This window comes from Geospiza fortis, unplaced genomic scaffold, assembly GCF_000277835.1.
Source record: "Geospiza fortis unplaced genomic scaffold, GeoFor_1.0 scaffold17, whole genome shotgun sequence".
NCBI lineage: Eukaryota > Metazoa > Chordata > Aves > Passeriformes > Thraupidae > Geospiza > Geospiza fortis.
This window is the reverse complement of record NW_005054438.1, coordinates 1234010-1250806: the sequence shown is the minus strand read 5'-3', so window position 1 is coordinate 1250806 and position 16797 is coordinate 1234010.

Below are 16797 nucleotides of genomic sequence, written 5' to 3'. Positions count from 1 at the left end.
GCCCTGTCACTGCACACAGGGACAGGGACAGGGGGTCACTGAGATCACCCAGCAGCCCCAAACTCTGGTGTTCTGAGGGCAATGGCATCAAACAGCTGATACACGTTGCCCATATTGCATGTGTGAAAAATGCATGTGCTTTATGATTGGCTTTTCACAAATATTAAAATGAATATTATACGTGTTGGGTTAGAAAGTTATGCTGTATTAATTCTCTTAAGTAGTGTGTTAAATATAGTTTTAGGTTATAAAAATTGTTAAAATAGAAATTATGCTATGTAAGATACTTTTTTTAAAGAAAGGACTCACACTGAGATAGCAGCCACAGGACACCTGAATCTTTCAGAGAAAGAGAATTTATTGCTCCATTATCAGAAGAAAGGAACTTCTTTCTGTCTCACTCAGCCCTGGAGATGCCGTCAGGATTCAGTGGAAGAAGCTGACACTGCCCAGACAGAATCCTGTGTTTGAATGGAATTTATGCATCATGGATGAGGTGTATGAATATGCAACAGGTTATTGCTTTTAAGGGTTAATCCTCTGTTAATGTGGGTCTTTCTTTGGGCTTATTTTGCCCAGAAAGTGGTACCCGGACTGTCTGTAACTCTTTGTTTTTATTGTCTCATATTGTCCTAATCCAAATTGTCTAAATTATTATTACTCAAATTTATTGCTATTTTTATAACCATTTTATTATTATTAAACTTCTAAAATTTTTAAAAACAAGTGATTGGCATTGTTCACACATCACTTTAGCATAATTCATTCATTAATGTCAGAGCAATAGGCAGTGTAAACAGGAGCAGGCAGGGGTCAGCAGCCATTCACCCTGCAAGCTTAAAGGAAATGTTACCCCTTTCATTTTCTGGCAGTTTCTTAGAGCAGATTGAGAGCTCTGGGTTTCACCTCACATGTCAAGGACTAAATATTATTTGGGACACATGAGATATTAAAAAAAAAAAAAAGAAAAAATCCATGGCTCTCATTTGCTACTATGGGAACAATGATCAAAACTTCGAAAACCAGGCAATGCAGGCAAAGGGCTGCAAGGTTATTTCTGACACAAATAGCCAAAGAGATAAATACAAATGAGAAATGCCTGAAATAGGAGAAGCAGGAGACTTAGGAAATAATAAGTGAGCCAAGACCCTGTGTGGGAGGGAAAAGGTCATTTCAGAGAAGTTTTGCCCTAGTGGTTTCAAAAGTGGGCAGCAAAAAGATATTGCTTGAACTGCTGATGGTGAGGACTGGAAAGGCTGAGAGGGATGTGCAGTGTGACAGGGTCTGTGAAAGAATTGGGGTCAGGAAGTGACCTGGGCTGGCTCAACTGAGCTGATAGCAAAAATTACCTACAGAGCTGACAGAGTGGAGTGGAGATTATTGCTGTTTTTAGCAAGTTTCACTTACTGCTCTTTTCATTGATGACTGTGAAGGGAGGAAATATTGGCTAGGAAGTGTTTTTCTGCATCAATTAAATGTGGCTAAAAATAGAGCTGATATAGAGTGTTAGCAAGAGCTGATATATGATGATTAGTGGGAGAGCTACTTTAGGGGAAAACTGGGTCTCTATTCAGTGCAATTCTTCAAAGGATTTAACAAAATAATGATAGAGAAAAGTAGAAAGTAGAAAGAAAAGAAGTAGAAATTTCAACAGAAAAAAGAAAGGCTAGCTATGAAATTCCTTTGAAATCCTCACTTTAAAGATTTTAAAGAGACTGGGCATACAAAATGAACTGTAAAAGTCTGGCAAGAATCAAAAAAGGAAAAAAAAATTCTCTCAAGACAGGAAAATCTTAACAAGAACGTCTTATTTTACTGTGGTTTTTTTCACAGAAAGTTACAGCAGGTGAGAGCATTGCAGCAGCCAGAGCTCAGCCTAGAGGAGCACTCTGGAGGTTTCCAGCTGGGATGAAGGATGCCCCAGCACAGGAAAGGGCACCTGAGGCTGCCCTTGCTGCGTCCTGCTTACCTGGAGTAACCCCAGGAAAGGAAAAGTGCTGCGGCCACTCTCATCTACAGCTGAGGAGCAAGGGCTGGATCAAATGCACCCAGCAGGATCAAAATTCATCTGCTAGAGCTGGCTGGGATCTCTCCAACACAAAATTTTGTCAGGATGAGTGGATTGAAGCAGAAATTGACGCCTGCAAGGATTGCGTTGGCAGAACAGAGCTGTGACAGCCCTTCCCCACCTGCAGGTGTTTTGGGATAGGGCAAACAAGAGAGGTCTTTGTCACCTCAACAAAAAGCCATTTGCAACAGTTCCTGGGAGGGAAAATCCATCTGGGCTTTTAGAGACACCAAAAACATCACAGCTGGTTCATGAATTCCCTGAGTCTGGAGCAGCCAGCAGCTGGGAGGGCACGTGAAGGGGAGAACACGTGAGGGGGACACTGCCCCTCTTGCTGTGGCCAAAAGTGTGTCCAGGGCCCAAGGCAGCACAGCTTTGCCCTTCCACACTTGCTGTAAGAGCTGAAATGAAGGATGCAGGACTCCAGGCACTCTCCAAAATGCAGTTTATTCCATCCAAGAGTTACAGCAGGCCAGGGTGGTGGGTGACAGAGCTGTGCCTACAGCTGTCAGCTCCAGCTGCAGGCAGCCCTGGAGACCCTTTGGTTTTGGTTACAATGCATTCTATACTTCTCTTTGCTGAGCATCTCAATACAGTAGAACCAATCTATCCCTTAACTTTTATCTATAGCCTATCATAACTACTGTAATTACCATATTCATGTTACTGTTCTCCAATCACTAAAAGTTAGTACATTACAGTTTAAGCTAGGAGTTGTTTTTCAGTTTTCTTGCAGTCGAAAATTCTGAGACCTTTTTTCTACTTGCCACATTTGCTGACTTGTTTGCCTGTGCTCTCTTTCTGCTTGGTAAAAACATCATCTTGTTTGAGGTGGGTTTATCCTTTGCTCTAAGCCACAAAAACCCCTTCTAACTAACACACCCTTTGCCTCACTGGTTATCCAGTAAGATTGGCTCAGCAATTCTTTTCTTCTATATCAAAATTTGCTTTCATCTCTATTCCTTCATCAGACTCTACATTCAAAAAATCTTTCTGCTAAGCACACATATCTGTGAGACTTTCTTGTCAAACTTTCATCCTTCCCAACAACTTGCCAAGGATCTGGCACTGCCTCAACCTTCCCCACTCTCATGTGAAGTCCTATCTCAGATCTTCAGGGCAAAGTGCAAGCCAGAAAACCTCTTTGTTAGTGAGAACACAAAGCTAGTTTGGTGCAAACAGCAGAGCAATCAAATGTTGATGATCAGAGATTTTGTTCACATTTTCTCTATATGTTAAGCAGACAAAGCAGTAGTCCAAGAGGGCTCTCATGTTGGATCACTGGGTAAAACCTGTCATTTGTAGCACAATAAAATGAAATTAAACGTATTCAATATGAATTCAAACATATTTCTGTCCACAGCAGCAAAACAGCAATTAATCCATGCCCATAAATACAGGAGGGAAATGCTAACACTGCAGTAAACCAAGCAGCTTCCCTCTCTAACATATTTTGCTTTTCATAAATGAGACCTGAATTCTCAATGTCTCTTCACTAATGAGAAAATTCTTAAAACCTAATTCAAAGGTCTCTATTCAATGGGCTGTGGAGAATTTGTAGCAGTGGAACTGCCTGTGTCAGACAGAGATGCTACTGATAGTTCTGTGCGAGCTGATGAGGAAGGGCTGCAAGTCAGAAGGGAGAGGAAAAGGAACTGGGAGAGCAAAAATAGCTGGGCAGCAGGCTGGGCATGGTGTCAGACAGCTGTGGTGGTGTGCAGGGAGGCTGGGGAAGGGACAGGGCTGGTGTGAGAAATAGCTACTCACTTTAATTTAATTTAAAAAGGTTTATTCAACCTTATCAAAATTACAACAGAAGACTGAATAGAGAAAATGTTATGGTGCTGGGAGCAAAGGATTTTCCATGTGCTCACCCACACAAAGGAGGTTTTGCCTTTTAACCCTTTAACCCCTCCCAAAATTCTGTCCTTTGATTCCTTCTTCACTGTCCAGTGGTGGAGTTTGCTTCCTCAAATCCTGATTGGACGTCAGGTGTCACCATAGTGACAAGCCAACCCTCCCAAATATCCCAACCCCAGCTGTCCCTTGATAACAACACAGGGGGTGAAAAAACCACTTTTCTTAACCTATATACCTGATATTTGTCTGGTAATTGTGAGAGTCAATCATTGCATTACTCATCTCTCACAGCTGGGGACGTGCTGGTGTCTGCCCTAAAACGTGCTGGTGACATCCAGTGGCTCTGGGAAAAGCCACTGAGGCTTCTGGAAGGGCAGCAGCAGCATCTGTGAGGAAAAACAGATGTGCTGGGAGCAGGCTTTGCTATTGATGAGCTGCATGGAAACCTGGTGGATTCAGTTCACAGCATTTCCCAGTTCAGCGGCCACAGAACAAACACTGCTTTTCTCCCAAAGTTTGCCCAAAGCTGGAACAGGCTCTGGCCCAGCATTACAGGCATGCTCATGCCAGGCAGGTAAACAAAGGAAAGCAGCCCAGCTCTTTCACCAGCCCTGCCCCACTGAAAATGCTGAACTGGTGGCAAATGTCCCCCTCCTGCAGCTTTGGAGAGCCACTGTGTTAAATTCTGAGCTGGCACCAGGGCAGAGCACAGGCACACAGCACATTGCAGCCAAGGGTCTCTCACTGGAGATATTCCAGAGCCATCTGGACACAATTCTGTGCTCTGGGATGCCTGCTTGGGCAGGGAGGAGGGACCAGATGAGCCTGACCCATCCTGTGAAGGGCTTTGCACTGGCAGCACCCACTGAGGCCAGTGGGGTTTAATTGAATAAAGCTGAACTGTGAGTTCTGCTTGTTGGAACCCCCTGTTCCTGTGTTGTACAAATGCTCTTTCTGGGTTTTAGTCCCAGCCTGGCTGGACTTTGTTTGGAGTGGTTCAAAACCTCTTAATTCACCTGCTCGATAACAAAGGAGAGGTTTGGAAATGTGCAGAACATGAGGCCCCTGTAAGAATAGGGGACTGATTTCTGAGGAACCCTTCCCTGCCTGCTCAATGTCCTCCTCATGGGGCAGCTTTCACCTAATGCCCATTTAATTGTTTGCATTAAGAAGGGGAGAAGCTGAGAGGGGAATTGTGTGAGCCAGAGTGAAGCCTTGGAAGTTGGGAGCCCCAGCCTGCTGCTCTCAGTCTCTGATGGTTTCAGGATTGGGGATTTTCCTCTCATTCTCTCCTCTAGCCTGGACTGGAGGTAAATCCCTGCCTCAGATATTTTTACTTAATAAAATTGCATTAGCAGTAAGAAAAAAAGTGCTGCCAGTGATTTCAATTATCTGTTGCCACCACTGCAAGCCCTGCTGTTTGCGCTGGGATCTGTTCAGGGTAACTGTTATTTAGTAAATGCTTTGTTTGCTATTCCTAAGGGTAGTTTTAGACAAACTTTGATTAGAACGTTCCCTACCAGTTATGGCAGTGAACACACTGGTCAGGAATTTTTAGTCAGAGGTTTTCTTCCCGTGCTGGAGCTCAACTTGGCCATTGTAGGTGCATGATGTAACAAAATAATCACTACTGCAAGGCCTAATTTGGTGAATTTCTTGGTGTTGCAATGCTCTCGGAGATTTGCAATGTTCAAAGCAGGTGATGCCCATTGCTGGCCTTGGGAAAGCACAGACCTGCAGAGGGTGTGAAAGGATGAGACACCCTCAGCTGAAATGCCCCTGGAAAACAGCTCCCAAACAGATTTCAGGTGAGAGGACAGCCGAGAAGGTCTTTAAATGGCAACCTTGGCAACGAGGCTTTCTCCCTTTTTGAAGGAGCCTGTCTGGATATGGGAAGGTGAAATTAATTTGCTTTAGATGTCACCAGGGTCAGGGGTCAGCCTGGCATGAACATTTGGCTCCCCTTCCCATTAGGTGGGTCATCCTAGTGCCAACAGGACTTTCTGGGACTTTCCTGACCTCATTCATTTCACCTTTTAATAGAAAGAAAGAAAACAAGTTTGCTTGTGTCCTTGGAGAGACCAATTCCTGTGCCATGGTGGCAGCCAAGGGGGTGAATGGGGACAGGATGGGGACAAAGGGCTTTGTGCGCTCCATCTGTCATCTTTATGTTCCTCTAGGGTATAAAAATGTGAGTCATCTGTCTGTGGGACTGATAGAGAGAAAATGAACCCTTAAATAATCTCTTCCTCTCTTTCTTCCTCTTTTTAGTTGGTTAAATCCAATAGGCCTTGTGCATAGAGACCCCTACAAAGCAGATGTGCCTCAAATCCTGTCCTTTACTGAAGTTTGGGCCATTCCTGTCCTGAACTCATCCCTCTCTCATGCCACAGCTCAAAGGAGGGTGAGATTTAGGAGAAGGAAATAATTTTCTCTTAGCACCCTTTTACATTTCTAGACATTTTAAAATTTAAAAACTGCTCATGCCATAGCGAATATTTGCTTTAACAGCTTCAGGGTTCCTGCAGTGCAGGTTATCCTTCTCAGTAAAAGTCCCCTGAAGCTCAGTGTGGGTCACTGATGGCTTGGTGTGACTGCTCATGGTCCCCAGGGAAAACAGCCCAGCCCCATCCTAATGCTCCTGCTTGGGCTGGTGGATTTCAGTCTGGTTCCAGGAAAATGCTACAACAACCCCAGACTGGGGTGGTCAGACCCTTTTCCATCTCCCTACACACCCCAGGAGGGAGCCGGGCTGTCCTGAGCCCCTCCATTCGTGCTGGGTCAGTGTTTGTTCCTGCAGGAATTGCTGGATCAGCCTCTTCCCCTGGTTTTGGGAGCCAGCCTTTTGTTCCTACCTCATTTTCCTCACAGGAGAGAGTCAGCCATCCCTCAGGATGAAAGCAGATTTCAGCAGGTTCTCTGCTTCACCCCCTTGCCATCCAGCTAAACGCAGATGGTGTCTTTCCTCTCCAGTCCTCCATAACAAATCTAAAAGTTAGCAAAACTGGTTTTGAAATCACAAATTAATTAGGTTGGAAAAGACCTCTGAGATCATGGAGTCCACAAAATTCTCCTCCACGTGCTGTGGGGTGTGATTGATCATTCAGAGCTGAAGTTATGGGAGTAAAACCCATCCGAAATGAGAGATCCCTGCAGGAGATGGGGAGGGATGAAGCCACAGCCCAGCACTTTTTGCCCCACTTTCCCTGAAACCACAAGTGCCCAGGGCTAAAGGAGCAGGATTCAGCTTTGAGTGGGCCCAGGAGGGCAGAACCTGCACCAGCCATGGCTGGACCCTGCCTGTCCCTGCTCTGGGGCCTTCCCTGACCTGGAGCAGCCAGTCCTGAGGGCTGCATGGGAAGGGCTGGTAATTGCAAACTCCATTTTTCCTCCAGCTTTCCTCTTCTTCAGCAACACTGGGACAGGAATATGAAGGAATTAATTACCAGACATAGAGATTTTTATTTTTTCCTGACAAACTGAGCACGCTTGGGTACACCCAAGTCCCTGAGTGCCGTCCCTCAGGGCTCAGTTTTGTTGCCTGCACCTTTGGTGCCAGCTGCAATAGCCCATGGCATCTGCAGCACTCCTGGGAGCTGGGCAGCACCCACAGGACCTGGGGAATGTGCACAACACCGCAGTGTGAGCGTCCCCATCCATGCCCAGCCTCTCTGCCCTGCCCTGGTTCCTGTGCACAGCTGGGCCAAGGCTGCTGGTTTAAAAGATTCCCATAATCCAGGGGTTCTGAGAGGTCAGGTTTCCCCCTTCCCCTCCCTCCCTCCCTCCACCAGCATCTGAGCACATCCATGCCTGAGCTTGCTGCAGGAGAAAGGAATTGATTTTTTTTCTGGTTAATTTGTGTACTTAATCACCTGGAGATAGAGTTGTTTTCCTTCCAGGATTACCCTGAGCTCCTCCTAGCCCTTGTTCTTGCTCCCCAGCCATGCTCAGGAGGTCTTTGCTGTTGGCACACACTGGCATTTGCCTCCCCAGTATTCCCAAGTGCCTCCTCCCATGCCAGAGCCCTGGAAGAAGGGACACCACACCATAGCTGTTCCCTGAAGGCTTCACATCACAGATTCATAGACTGGTTTGTCTTGGAAAGAACCTTAAAGATCATCTAGTTCCAGCCCCCTGCCATGTCACAGGGTCCTGCTGCCAGCTTCTCCTTGGTCCCTCTGCTCCTGTCAGGGCCACACCTGCCCTTGCACTGATGGGTGGCCAAACCTGGATCCAAAGCAGCCACGGGCTCAGGGCTGCACTGTCACTATGAATGGAACCACACAGGTCAAACCTCTGAGCAAAGGGCTGCTCGGTCAACTGGGTCATTGTCATGGATATATTTTATGAAAAATCCTTTTGCTAGGATCTTTTCTCCTGAGAAGCTGAGAGGCCTCAGAAATTAAATGTAGACAATGATTATCTGCTGCTGTGGAATGCAACAGGTGCATCTGGGATTGGTCTCATGTGGTTGTTTCTAATTAATGGCCAATCACAGTCAGCTGGCTTGGGCTCTCTGTCCAAGACACAAACCTTTGTTATCATTCTTTCTTCTTCTATTCTTAGCTAGCCTTCTGATGAAATCCTTTCTTCTATTCTTCTAGTATAGTTTTAATGTAATATATATCATAAAATAATAAATCAGCCTTCTGAAACATGGAGTCAGATCCTCGTCTCTTCCCTCAACCTAAGACTCCTGCGAACACGGTCACATTCCATTCCTTTCTATTCCTTGCTAGCCTTCTGATGAAATCCTTTCTCTATTCTTTTAGTATAGTTATAATATATCATTTTCTTTTTATATAATATATATCATAAAATAATAAGTCATCCTTCTGAAACATGGAGTCAACATTCTCATCTCTTCCCTCATCCTGGGACCCCTGTGAACACCACCACAGGTTATGGTCCTGGCCTTCTGTCAAAAGTAGAATATATCAATCTTCACACCTTATTGTGGTAGGTTTTTTTCTGTTCATACCAGTCCCTCTCTGTGCTCGCAGCCAAAACTCTGCTGTGCAGGCTGGGGTGCCCCTGAGCAGCACCTGATGAGATGCCACTGCCCTTCCCTGTGGGAACAGGCAGTGCTGGGAGCTGGAAACATCAGCTGAGCAAAGGTGCCAGCACAGGGGGTGGGCTCAGGTGGGATGAGAGTGATGCCAGGGGACTGTGGGCAGTGCCAGGTATAGGAGCTGAAATGAGGGGTGCAGGACTCCAGGCAGCTCTCCAAAATGCAGTTTATTCCATCCAAGAGTTACAGCAGTCCAGGGTGGTGGGTGACAGAGCTGTGCCTACAGCTGTCAGCTCCAGCTGCAGGCAGCCCTGGAGACCCTTTGGTTTTGGTTACAATGCATTCTGTACTTTTCTTTATTGAGCATCTTCATACAGTAGAACCAATCTATACCTTAACTTTTACCTATAGTCTATCATAACTACTGTAATTACCATATTCATGTTACTGTTCTCCAATCACTAAAAGTCAGTACATTACAGTTTAAGCTAGAAGTTGGTTTTCAGTTTTCTTGCAGGGGAAAATTCTGAGACCTTTTTTTTTACTTGCAACTTTGCTGACTTGTTTGCCTGTGCTTTCTGCTTGGTAAAATCATCTTGTTTGGGGTGGGTTTATCCTTTGTTCTAAGTCATAAAACCCCTTCTAACTCACACCCTTTGCCTCCTTGGTTATCCAGTAAGACTGGCTCAGCAATTCTTTTCTTCTATATCAAAACTTGCTTCCATCTCTATTCCTTCATCAGACTCTACATTCAAAAATCTTTCTGCCAAGCATCCATATCTGTGAGACTTTCTTGTCAAACTTTCATCCTTCCCAACAGCCAGGGATGGTCCATGGGACAAAGGGTGGTTCATGGGACAAAGGAGATTCCATGTGACAAGCAAAAAGCCTAAGAAAAGCCCCTCAGCACCAGTGTGGCACTGATGATGGGTTTAGTGGCTGTTTTTGTCCTTCTCTGAGGCAAACCATCGCTTCTCCCTCCATCCCCTGGCAATGCTCTGCTCCAGCCACCTTTGCCAAGGATGCCCCAGGGGCCAGAGGTCCAGCCAGGAGCTCTGAGGCATCACAGCCTGTCCCACCCTGCACAAACAGCCCCAGCACAAACCCTTTTATCCTGTTTCACAGAGTATTGCCCAAACAATGCCTGAGAGACTCTGCCTGTCCCTGTGCCTCTCCTGCTGCTCCATTTCCAGGGCAGCTAAAGGCACCTCCATAAGAAACCTTTGTCACAGACACATTTTATGAAAAATCCTTTCCTTAGGATTTTTTTCTCCTGAGAAGCTGAGAGGCCTCAGGAACAAAATGTAAACAATGATTATCTGCTGCTGTGGAATGCAACAGGTGGATCTGTGATTGGTCTCATGTGGTTGTTTCTAATTAATGGCCAATCACAGTCAGCTGTCTCGGACTGTCTGGTCAGTCACAAGATTTTATTGTTATTATTCTATGCTTTCTTTTCTTTCAAGCTTTCTGATGAAATCTTTTCTTCTACTCTTTTAGTGTAGTTTTAATATAGCATTTACTTTTAATGTAATATATATCATAAAATAATAAATCAGCCTTCTGAAACATGGAGTCAGATCCTCATCTCTTCCCTCATCCTGGGACCCCTGTGAACACCACCACAGCCTTAAAGGTTTCTTCACAAGAAACCTTAAAGTTAAAGGTTTGGCCACAAGAAACACTTCTGAGCTGTGTACAGCAGGGATTATACAGGATGATGCCACAGAAACTTATTTAAATAAACCTTACACTGTTAGCAGATTAACTAAACCTTTAGGAAATCTCTTTTCCCTTCTGAATATTGGCTTGTTTTTTGAGTTCATTTATCTTGGAGAATGAAAATTGATTTGATCTTTTGTAGCACAGTCCTTGGGGTATGTTCTCAATGCCACTTTATTTTTCCTGGTGGCACGTACACAACAGAGTGAGAGGCACCCATACAGAATTTGAAAGCCTCAACACAGCTTTACTCCCTAATTCTCAGCTGGTAGGATGGGGCTGCTCCCTTTGAGCTGCTGAATGGTTTAAATCAGCTTTTCACCAACTCAAGAAAGAAAGAAGCTCCAATAATTCCTGATCTGATTCAGAAAAATGTGATTTTTTGATCTGCTCAACAAGCAGCACTGCTGGGACAGCAGATCTCTGTGTGACTGTGCCACCACAGCTCAGAGAAACACAAATCATTGGTGTCCCAGCCTTTACCTCCTCTCCTTTTCTGAGGAATAATGCTCAAATTGTCTTCATTTGCTGGGTCCATCATGTCCACCATGATCCTGTACTGAGCTACATTTCACCTCTGCACACAACTTTACAGCAAAAGCATAATATTCACTTAATGTTTAATATTTCTTGATAGTGAAACAAGCTCCCTTTGAAGTGTTATGCAGAAGTCCAGGCTAATTTCACATGCTGGATTTTGCAGTTCCTGGATGCTGATAGAGAAACTCCTGAGTTTTCAGAGGTTCAGGATAATGTCCATCTGCAGGCTTTAGGCAGGATGTGTATCCAAAGGAAAAAATCTCTTTTAAGGCTTTTATTTTACACTGGCTGTGTTTACTCAAACACACTGATTTTAATAGTAGGGCTTTTTATTGTTTTAATTTTTTAGTCACTTTTATTAACATGTTTTTAGCACATTTAAAGCAGGCTAGTGGCTGATCCTGGGCAAAGAGAAGTTCAACCATCAAGCTGGGCATTTTCACCAGCCTGGCTCTCATTTATCACTAGGTGTGTGTTCTGCCAGCTGCTAAGTAAGTTACCCAATACAGTGAATCACCAGATCAATGCTTTTATATGTGTGTGCAGCAATATTTTCTATTTGCTTCTTAAATTATGCAAGTGATGGGGATCCAGGGGACAAAATGAACAGGAGCTGCAAGTGATGGGGGGAAAAAAGGAAGAAATTGGTTTTTTCTTTGTGAGCCAAATATGTGCAGCCCCAAACGAGACAGGATTTGCAGAGGGGCTTGTTATTATTCCTCCTTTCTTTTACCAGTGTTTGGTGGATTTGGTACCTGTGCTTTCAGGTAAAAGGCAGAGCAGTGGTGCAGTCCTTCCACTGGATAATCTGCAGAGGTTGCAGCACTGGGGAAATTGGGATTATGGGTCTGGTGGAGCTGCAGTTCTGCTGCAAAACCATCATTGGCCAAAAAAGCCTGGGAGAAGCCCCATTCCTGTGTGTACCTGTGGTTTCTGTTGCTTCCTGGGAACTTCCACAGGACCTGAAGAGAGCTCATTAAATGCCACACTCATTGCAGTAATTGCTGTCCATAGGGACTGATTAGGGCTCGGTCAACATTGCAGGGCTGGTGACGTCAGTGGGGTACAAAAGGTGACACTGCTGCCTGCCAAGCTTCGGGGTGGAGGGGTCACCCCAGGCAGGCACCAGCTGGGGGCAGGCAGCCCTGGGGAACAGGGAGCCCTGGGGAACAGGGAGATTTTGGGAAAGGGCAGCTTTTGGGAATAGGCAGCTTTTGGGAAAGGGCAGCTTTTGGGAACGGGCAGATTTTGGGAATGGGCAGCCCTTGGGAACAGGCAACTTTTGGGAAAGGGCAGCTTTTGGGAACAGGCAGATTTTGGGAAAGGGCAGCCTTTGGGAACAGGCAGCTTTTGGGAACTGGCAGCCTTTGGGAACAGGGAGATTTTGGGAACAGGCAGCCTTTGGGAACAGGGAGATTTTGGGAACGGGGAGCTTTTGGGAAGATGGAGATTTTGGGAACAGGCAGCTTTTGGGAACGGGGAGCTTTTGGGAAAGGGCAGCCTTTGGGAACAGGCAGCTTTTGGGAACGGGGAGCTTTTGGGAAAGGGCAGCCTTTGGGAAGATGGAGATTTTGGGAACAGGCAGCTTTTGGGAACGGGGAGCTTTTGGGAAGAAGGAGATTTTGGGAACAGGCAGCTTTTTGGAACAGGCAGACTTTGGGAACAGGCAGATTTTGGGAACAGGGAGCCTTTGGGAAGAGGGAGATTTTGGGAAAAGGCAGCCTTTGGGAAAAGGCAACTTTTGGGAACAGGCAGCTTTTGGGAAAAGGCAGCCTTTGAGAAAAGGCAACTTTTGGGAACAGGCAGCCTTTGGGAACAGGGAGCCTTTGGGAAAAGGCAGATTTTGGAAACAGGGAGTGTTTGGGAACAGGCAGCCTTTGGGAAAAGGCAGCTTTTGGGAACAGGCAGTTTTTGGGAACAGGGAGCCTTTGGGAAAAGGCAGATTTTGGAAACAGGGAGTGTTTGGGAACAGGGAGACTTTGGGAGAGGCAGCCTTTGGGAAAGGGCAGCCCTTGCAGGACTGCAGGAGCCCTTTCTGGGGGGAAGGATGCCCTGTGGGCTGGGAGCTCTCCCCAGTTGCTCCCCTGTCCCTGGGATGGCTCTGGCTCCATCCCTGCTCTGCTGCAGGGCTCACACTTGAGCTGTGTGTGTATTTGTGTGATTCTCATTAGTGACAAATCCCCCTGTCATGCAGGTCCCTGTGAGGGCAGGTGTCCCAGTGACACTCCTGGTGTCTCACAAAGGGATGCTGGCAGCACTCAGAGGGCTGTCAGGAACAGCAGCCATCACCCTCCTCCCCAGAAAATCCCTCTACAAGGCAGGGACCAGGATTTTCAGGTCCCAGAATCAGCATTTGCAATGGGAAGGGGATTAATTAATCACCTGAAGCAGTATTTCTGAATTTCCAGTCCAAATCTGTCAGTGACCACAGCTGTTGCTGGCCAGCACAGCAGGTGCCAAAAATGAAAAGGAAAGGAAAGGAAATTTCAAGGAAAGGAAATTTTGAGGAAAGGAAAGGAAATTTCAAGGAAAGGAGAAAAGGAAAAGGAAAAGGAAAAGGAAAAGGAAAAGGAAAAGGAAAAGGAAAAGGAAAAGGAAAAGGAAAAGGAAAAGGAAAAGGAAAAGGAAAAGGAAAAGGAAAAGGAAAAGGAAAAGGAAAAGGAAAAGGAAAAGGAAAAGGAAAAGGAAAAGGAAAAGGAAAAGGAAAAGGAAAAGGAAAAGGAAAAGGAAAAGGAAAAAAAGGAAAGGAAAGGAAAGGAAAAGGAAAAGGAAAAGGAAAAGGAAAAGGAAAAGGAAAAGGAAAAGGAAAAGGAAAAGGAAAAGGAAAAGGAAAAGGAAAAGGAAAAGGAAAAGGAAAAGGAAAAAGGAAAGGAAAAAGGAAAAAGGAAAAAGGAAAAGAAAGCTTTATAAATATGAACACATGTCCATGCATATACATGAGTGAACAGGAAAAGGGAAGTCACAGAAATAAAGAAGCATCTCTACTTGTCAATAAAAATCATTTGGCTGCATGGTCCAAGATGGTCCTGACTTTGTTTCAAATGACTGTGGCCCTTAGCTGAGAAAGCTGGGAAGGGCTGATCCAGAGGTGCAGCACATCTGGCACTGCACAGCAGGCAGGGCTGCCAGAGGGCAGGCCTGGCACTTGTTAACACACAAACTGGGGTGGTCCCAGTTTGCTCCATCTGCTGCTGGCAGGGAGGGGAGCAGCTCTGAGTGCCCACAGCCCCCGAGGCAGTGAGGTGTGCTCTGCCTCTGCAGCCACTGACCTGGCCTTGAGCTTCTCTGTGGAGCCCAATCTCCACCAAACACAGCCTTTTGGCAGCTCCTGGACTGTGAAAGATGGAGCAGAAGGTCCTGGATATAAACCACAAACATAAAGCTCTTTAACTTTTCCAAGGCATTTTTTCCCTTCTTGGTTGCTGGCTTTTGTTTATTTTCAATCCTATCTGCAGTTTGACGCTTCATTCCTTTCTCCGCTTCTCTCCTTTCTCTACAAACACCGCCCCAGGAGGCTCAGTTCAAGAGTGAAGGGTGAGGTGGCCAGTGGGGCTGAGGTTCCCTTGGGAAGGAGCAGGGCTTGGTGCCCAGATGTCACTGGAGCAGGGGACAGGATCTGCTGTGAGTGACACCTGTGCAGGGACAGCAGGACAAGCGCAGGGATGCTCAAGGGCTGCCTGGGGCAGTGACAGGGGCACAGTGACGAGAGGCTCCACCCCAGAGGGGCGAGGAGCTCGGGAGGAGAGGGTGCTGCCTCGTGGTATTTGTAGGGTCCCCAAGACGAGGTGAAGACATGAGTTTGACTTTATGTTCTTAGAAGGCTAATTTATTATTTTATGTATTTATATTAAAACTATACTAAAGAATAGAGAAAAGATACAGACAGAAGGTTATAAGGAAGAATAATGAAAAACTCGTGACTGACTCCTCAGAGTCTGACACAGCTGATGGTGATTGGTTATTAAGTAAAAACAATTCACATGAAACCAGTCAAACAATGACCAGTTAGTAAACAATCTCTAGACCACATCCTAAAGCAGCAAACACAGGAGAAGCAATTAGATAATTGTTGTTTTCATTTCTCTCTGAGGCTTCTCAGCTTCCCAGGAGAAGAAATCTTGGTGAAGGGATTTTTCCAGAAAATATGACAGTGACATTGCCTTAAGAAGGGAATAAAGGCTTGAAGTTTTCTTATACCTTGGGGTTCTGCCTGTTTCTTGCAAGTGGGAACACATCTGCCCTCCTCCCTCTGGGCTGCCCAGTCCCCCAGTCACTCCATGCCCTGCTTTTGGCTGGGACAGAGTTAATTTGGCTGGGACAGAGTTAATTCTCTCCTCAGTAGCTGGTAGAGTGCTGTGTTTTGGATTTAGCAGGGGAATAATGTCGATAACACACGGATGTTTTGGCTGTTGCTAATTAGTGATCACTTTAAAACAAGGACTTCTCAGTCTCCCATGCTCTGCCAGTGAGGAGCTGCACAAGGAGCCACGAGGGACAGGACAGGTGATGTGAAGAAGCCAAAGGGATATTCCATGCTGTGGAACCTCATCCTCAATGCAGAAACTGGGGGCAGCTGCCTGTGAGGGGCTGGGGCTGGGCTGGGCGTTGGTCAGTGGGTGGTGAGCACTGAGCATCACTTGGTTCTCTTGGGTTTTATTTCTCTCCCTCTCTCCTTTCCAGTGCTGTTGTTGCTTTTATTAATATTATTATTTTCAGTTATTAAGCTGTTCTTATCTCAACCCACATTTTCACCTTTTCCTTCTGATTCTCCTCATCCTGATGCAGCTGCATGGGACTGGAGTCAAACCTCAACACTCCTGAACCTGTTGGACAGAATTTGAGACAGAAACTGCAGGAGAAACTCCTGAAATGGTGATGCCAACATCTGATAAGTTTTGTGCCCATTTGTGACAGTTCCCACTGAGGGAAAAGCAGGGATGTGGCAGATTTGCCTTGGCACCAGCTGCTGGGCTGGGGGTCTGGTGCTGCCCTGCCTCCTGCCCATGGGCAGGGGACAGGAGGGACAGCCAGCAGAGGGAAGGTTGGCATTTAGGGACACAGACCTGAGGAGAAAGCAAAGGGCTTGTGAGGCAAGAAGGTCTCTGAGAGGTGGAGAGGATCTGGGGTATTGCAGAGGAGGAGTTATAAAAATCAGGGATTATGGTGGTGTGGGTGATGTGGGGATGCAGAGCCACACAGGGACACAGAGGCTCCAGCCACTATGGGCATCCTTTCCTCCTTCTGCAGGGAGAAGCAGGAGAGGAGGAGGTCGAATTTTCTGGGGTCCCCCATGGCAGGAAGGAATGAATCTGACTCCATGTTCTTAGAAGGCTAATTTATTATTTTATGATATGATATGATATGATATGATATGATATGATATGATATGATATTATATTATATTATATTATATTAAAGACTGTTATACTAAACTATACTAAAGAATACAGAAAGGATACAGACAGAAGGCTTAACAAGATACTAATTAAAAACTGTGACTCTCTCCAGAGCCTTGACAGAGCTGGACCATGATTGGTCATTAAGTTAAAACAATTTACATGAAACCAATCAAACAATCTCCAGACCATATTCCAAA